The sequence below is a fragment of the Sinocyclocheilus anshuiensis genome, unplaced genomic scaffold (assembly GCF_001515605.1).
Source record: "Sinocyclocheilus anshuiensis isolate Anshui unplaced genomic scaffold, SAMN03320099.WGS_v1.1 scaffold1151, whole genome shotgun sequence".
In the NCBI taxonomy this organism is placed as follows: Eukaryota; Metazoa; Chordata; class Actinopteri; order Cypriniformes; family Cyprinidae; genus Sinocyclocheilus; species Sinocyclocheilus anshuiensis.
Window position 1 is genome coordinate 848,053 of NW_015548202.1, and position 6,723 is coordinate 854,775.

The 6,723-nt window shown below is 32.9% G+C and overlaps 1 protein-coding gene across 4 annotated transcripts in view; it reads left to right on the forward strand.

The window, feature by feature from the left end:
* The window catches only part of wdr7 (WD repeat domain 7), a 141,354-nt gene that overhangs the window by 65,043 nt on the left and 69,588 nt on the right, over nucleotides 1-6,723 (forward strand). The window lies entirely within an intron of this gene.

Consider the following 6,723-nt stretch of genomic DNA (forward strand, 5'->3'; position numbering starts at 1 on the left):
ACACACACTTATACACAGTACACATACATATATTATGTAAACAAAAACTTGTATTTATTTCTGTGACAACTTTCTGTGCCAGCATCCCAGTACATCCCTAAGTTCTTACAGTGAAAGTGTGTTTTGTACTTCCTGGCACACACAGGAAGTCAGGTGCATCTTTAAAGGATGAAGCAGCACAAGCCCTGCTGCTCGTGGGAACGGTGGAGGAGATTCTGGACTGAATCATGAATCTTTGAGATTCTCTCCAGGATCTCGGCGATGGGAAATGTTTTGTTTAGTTTCGTTTACCAGCACAGACCTGATAAACCCGGCTGTCTCAGACCCGCGGCTCATCAGAGCAGACGAGGAGTGTGAAAACACAAAATGTGTCCACACTCGCTTCGATTGTTTGCTCCAAACCCAAGTTCGATCCTCCCGCAGGTCTTGTTGGCGTGTTTGTGGCGTATTGATGTTCCTCAAACATTCTGCTTCGGGTTTGTTCTCATCAGTTCAGTCTCAGGTGTGCGCTCTGCTCTTTGTTTTTCTACTTTATGCTTTTTAAGAAAGAGTTGAGCACAGTTTTCCCCTGTCTTCATGTTTTTCTAATTGAAACGGGATGTTTGAATCTAGTTCCGTTGCTTGCTAGTGATTGGCAGTTGGTTTTAGGGGCGGGGCATTCTCATTCTAGAGAGCGTCTGATTGGACAGAAATCTGTTTTGTTCAGGTTGCAGCATCAATATCTGCTGTCTGTCTTCCCATAAGAAAAATACTATACATTATACGTGTATATCAGCTTGAAAGAAAAATGCATTTTGCCAGTGTTGAGAACAAGATTGTGCACCATTCAGAATTCAATTCAGAATGCCTTTTAAATTCCAATTAAAATTCAAGGATTTGAGTTAAATATGAATTGAGGAAGCAACCAGGATGCGGAGTTGTGGTTTGAATTTGAATTTAAAGAAGTAGAATTAAAATCAATTCAAATTAGTGTTATTTTTTTAACTAGAAAATGTCAAGATAAATCTTGTCAAGTCGTTTTTGAAAGATTTGAAATTAAAAAGTAAAAACATCCTGGAAGTTTAAAGGTTTATATGCCTTACGGACAGATAGAATGATAAATAGATTTTTTTTGAAAGAAATTAATACTTTTATTCATAAAGGGCACATAAATTGATCAAAAGTGACAGTAAAGACATTTATAATGTCAAAACATTTCTATTTCAAATAAATGCTGTTCTTTTGACGGCTACCACAGAAATATTGGGCAGCACAACTGTTTTTAACATGGATACTAATCAGAAATATTTCTTGAGCAGCAAATCAGCATATTATACTGATTTCTGAAGATCATGTGACACTGAAGACTGGAGTAATGATGCTGAAAATACAGCTGCGCATCACAGGAATAAATTACATTATAAAATATATTCACATAGAAAACAGCAATTTTAAATCATAATCATATTTAACAAATTTTACAGTATTTTTGATCAAATAAATGCAGCCTTGGTGAGCAGAAGAAACTTCTTTCATTAAAACATTAAAAATGTGAATTATTCCAAACTTTTGATCGTTACTCTAGATGATCTTAAAGCTAATAGACAATCAACTAAAAACATCTGAAAGGTTGGCAGCATGATTGTGAAATATGTATTACAAATCAGCAATTTCAGTTAAGATAACTGACTGTGGAGGCAGTAGACGGCTCATTAGGGTTTATAACAGAGCCAGTGTCACCTACAGTATATAGAATACTGTGTGTGTGTGTGTGTGTGTGTGTGTGTGTCTCTGACTCTATGGGCCGTTGATGGGAGGCAAGCAGTGGCCCCTGGGAACGGTTGCCATGGTGACGGTTGCTGGTCAGTGTAATGTTACCGTGGCAGCAGTGACCTCAGCAGGGTACAGGACTGCAGGGGTCAGTGAAAGCGATCCGTCACACACACACACACACACACAGTTATCGAGTGTGTAACGCCACGACTGTCTTGTGGCATTTCAGTCTTTGCTCTTTCCTTGAGATGATCTTTTACAATGAGATGTTCAGAAACATCCATATGTTTATATCAGCGCTGATCAATACATCATCAGTCCTAATTAGTGCTGTTCACTGTTACTGTTCCTCATAGCTAGGTTTACTAACACTGAGTATCAAAATTAAGCATGTAACTCGTCCTCGATTCCTCAAATCATGTGTTTTGTTGAAGACACAACATTTATATTTAATGAATTTAATTATGAATTTAGTAATAAACTTATGGTTTCCACTTTGCAAATGGTAAATTGAGGGAAAAGTATTACATTAAATGAAAATCTAGTCAATAATTACATTTTGTTTTTAGTTCCTGCATGCAAACCAGAAAATGGAAACAGATCAAATGATGCAGATAAAAATGTACACTTGATTTTACATTGTAATTTAAACAAATTAAATCACAAGTGTCTGGCATTTTGTCTTACATCACTGGATATTTTTCGGCAATATTAGCAGATATTTAGATATTTTGGAGATTTTTTTGTGCACTTGTTAATTGTTTTTTTTTTTTCGTATTCTGGATAATTTTTTTTAATGTTTTTGAAAATTTTTGTGAACTTGTTAAATGCCTTTGCAGGTAATATTGCTTCTTTTGGGAAAATACTATAATTAATTTGATATAATGACATTAAATGTGAATTTAATTACACATGTAGTAATGAATTCATGGTTTTCACTTTGCAAATTATTGCATAATGTAATGGAGGAGAAAGTGTTACATTAAAGGCAAATCTAGTCAATAATTATATATTTTTTGCATGCAAATCAGAGAATTGAAATCATCTGGTGCAAATAAAAATATACACTAGATTTTACATCACATTTTGAACAAATTAAATCACAATATTTGTCTTAAAACACTGAAGATCTTTTTGGGAATGTTTTATATATAATATTCCTCATTAAATATAAAGTTCTCATGCTGTCAGTTCCCACAGAAATTAATTTTGATTTATTCCCTGGTTTCTAAATATGTGGGTAGTTTCTCTCACACAGCGTTTCTCTGTGAGTCAAGCGTTCAATGGCACATTTTACTCTTCATATTTCTGAATCATAAACGCAGACTCATTTAGATGTGTGCGTCGCGTCAGCAGCAGCGCTGGAACGAGTATCAACGGCTTTTGATTTGCAGTCAGACTGAAAGGTTTTTAAGCGAATCTGTGCCTCTATTCCAGTTAAAGGTCAGCTCTCGCTCTCACAGAAACAGCACAGATGCATGCTGGGCATTAGCTGCTCTGGAAATGAATAAATGACCTTTTCCTGTTCACAAAAACATGCGGAATAAACCAGAAAAACCACACACACGCAATGAAAGCCAGACAGGTGCATTCTGGGGGTTTTGTCATGGGTTCAATGTTATATTTAGCACAATTACCTCAAAAACGTGTTTTCAACATTGATAATAATCAGAAATGTTTGTTGAGCAGCAAATCAGCATATTACACTGATTTCTGAAGATCATGTGACACTGAAGACTGGAGTAATGATGCTGAAAATTCAGCTGCGCATCACAGAAATAAATTACAGTTTAACAGATATTCACATAGAAAAGAGGTATTTAAAAATTGTAATAATATTTCACAATTTTGCTGTTTTTACTGTATTTTTTTTTTATTGTTTTCATTTTAGTTTCCAGGCTGCAGAGGGGACTAGACTTCATGCTTGACAGTGTGTGTGTGTGTGTGTGTGTGTGTGTGTGTGTGTGTGCTGCTGTCCTTTTTTCCTCATCTTTTGCGTTCTCTCACCCTCCCTCCATCACTTGTAACTTTTAGGAGTTCTTGTTGCAGAAACTATTCCGAAACCTTTGACATCACAATCATTAATATTTGATTTTGTAAAATTAATTAATTAATTTTAGTTTTTCTTTATTTGTTGTTTAACTTTTTTAATTTTATGTATTTTTAATTATTATTTTATTTTATTGGATATTTTATTTAAAATATATTTTATTTTATTTTTCCTTTGTTTTATTTTTGCTGTCCTCTTCCTTTGGTTGTTTATTTTATTATTTTTCTTTTGTATTCTTTTACTTTTTATTTATTTTCTTGTATTTCTATTATATTTTAACTTTTTATTTTATTTTATTTTATTTTATTTTTTATTCATTTTATATCATAACATTTTATTTTATTGTATTGTATGTTGTGTTTTTATTTTATTGAAATTCTTAAATATATTTTATTGTATGTTGTGTTTTTATTTGATTTTAGTTATTATATTTATTTTTCTCTTTATTTTTCTTTTGTTTTATTTGTGCTGTTTTCTTCCTTTGTTTTTTTTTTTGTATTTTTCTTTTACCTTTTTATTTTCTTATTTCTTTGAGATTTTAACTATTATATTATATTTGTTTAATTTTTCTTTGAATTTGTCTTTCAAACTATTTAATTTTAATAGGATTTTTTTATTGTACTATTTATTTTTATTTTTTTTCCTTTTCATTGTCGTTTGTTTAATTTGTGTTATTCTCTTCCTTTGGTTGTTTACTTATATATATTCTTTTTTTATTATTTTTATATAATTAACTTTATACTATTTTTTTTTTCGTTTCTTTGAATATTTATTTGAATTTATTTTTAATTGTTTTTATTTTACTCTTTATTTTATTAATTAATTTATTATTTTATTTTTTATTGTAGTTTATTTTATTTGTTCCTTCCTTGGCTTGTTCTATCTATTAATTCACACGCCTCCTCTTTCTCTTCCTCACCTTCGCTCCTCAAGCTTAGCTCCCCTGTTAGGATGTTGAGGGCTGGGATTTACCCTTCCCAGCATCCCCTGGGGTGATGAGCGGTGGGAGGGACGGATGAGCGGGTGATTAAACCAGGCCTCGGGCGGTTCTTCCGTGAGAGAACGCTCTGGCCTGCGGATGTGCCTCTATAATCCCACACAGCTCGCGCACACACACCCTGAGGCTGAATGCCATCCACACACACACACACACACACACACACACACACACACACACTCACACTCACACTCACACTCACGCTAAAACCCCTCCAGACCAGCCGTTTATCTTCAAGGAATATTCTGGGTTATTTACAACTTAAGCTCTATCGACAGCATCCGTGACGAGCTGTCAGTTCCCTTCAGAAGAGTTCAGTCTCTGGCCTCACACTGTAAAAACACAAAACATTCTTATTCTTAATGCATCGCTGCATTATGCTCATTCTTAATGCAGTATTTCTTAATGCATAATGCATTATGATCATTTACGAGATGATAAACTAATGCCTTTTGGTGTTACTGGCAGTGAATCTGTATGTGCGAGAACTAGGGATGTAACGATTAACCGCGAGCCGGTTGAAAATCGATTTAAAGAACGAATGAGATTTGAGATCTGCAACTAAAATTGCAGGATATTCCTCAGATAAAGCTGTCATATGACCTCATAAGGTTTGGAATATAATGCATAGGACCGGTTTTATTTTTGTCTTTTTTGAAGCTTGACAGATCTAGTCACCATTCCTTTTCATTATATGGCAATATATCTATATTACATAATATAATAATTCTTATATATATTTCAAATTCGTTATATATTCTGTTTTCACTTTGATTTTAGTTGAAGTTGTAATAATTTTGTTAAAATATTATAAAAAACAATAAAAAAATATTTTTAATGTGTATATAATTTTTTTTTATGACTTTTTCAGTTTTATATTACATTTTGTTTTATTCATTTTTTTTTTGTAATTTATTTTCAATTAGGATTATATCTGTTTTACTATTTTTATTATTATTAAATATTATTATACTTTTTTTTTTTTTTACTGTACTTTTATTATTATTAAAAATATTAAATGTTATTATTTTGATTATTATTATTATTATTATTTGAGTACTTCAACTTGAAAATGAGAAATGTTGCCTTGGCAACTAGCTGAAATAAAATAGGTTTTTATTTATATTTTATTTCAGTTAACATTTATTTCAGCTAATGAAATGTTAGTTTTAGTTAACAGTAATAATCCTGGTGTGAAGATTTATTAAAATTTGCTTTGCATGGAAGTTTTTGTTTTATTTTGTTTTGTTTTATTACATTTATTTATTTGCATTTTATATTTTTAGTTCTGCATTCTCTAGTATATAATTTAAGTGTGCAAATACAATACTCTAATAAGCATAAAAATTCACAGCACATATATTTATGATAAAATGAAACATTTTAAATGGTTGCTATTTGGATACGTATGTGTTTTAATTTTTTTTGTTTATTTTTCATTTTTAGATACATTTAAAAACCTAATTTATTTTTATGATCTGAAATGAATGATGAACATTTTAAAGAGGCTCAGAAAGCATCCCAGCACAAGCCTGAATCATGTATTGTCTCAGATAAAGAGAGAAACCGGTCTCTCACTCCATTGTGTTTTCGGTGTCCTTTTGTTCCTGTAATGTTGACACGCTGGTCGTCATAATGTGGTCGGTGTGTGGCGTGTGAATGAAATCACAGTCAGGTCATGCTGAGAAGCTGTGTTGAATCTGAGAGCGGTCCCCTGTGAGCACACAAAGGGTGGAGGCAGAGGGAGGATGGATGGATGGTGTTAACAAGGCCGGCTGGAAGCAGTGTGTCATGCTTGACACGGCCGTTTGACCTTGCTGGAGGCCGATCTCACCCAACCGACACAGCATCTCTGAATTATGAGCTGCTCTGTGTGTGTGTGTGTGTGTGTGTGTGTGTGTGTGTGTGTGTGTGGGGACGTGGG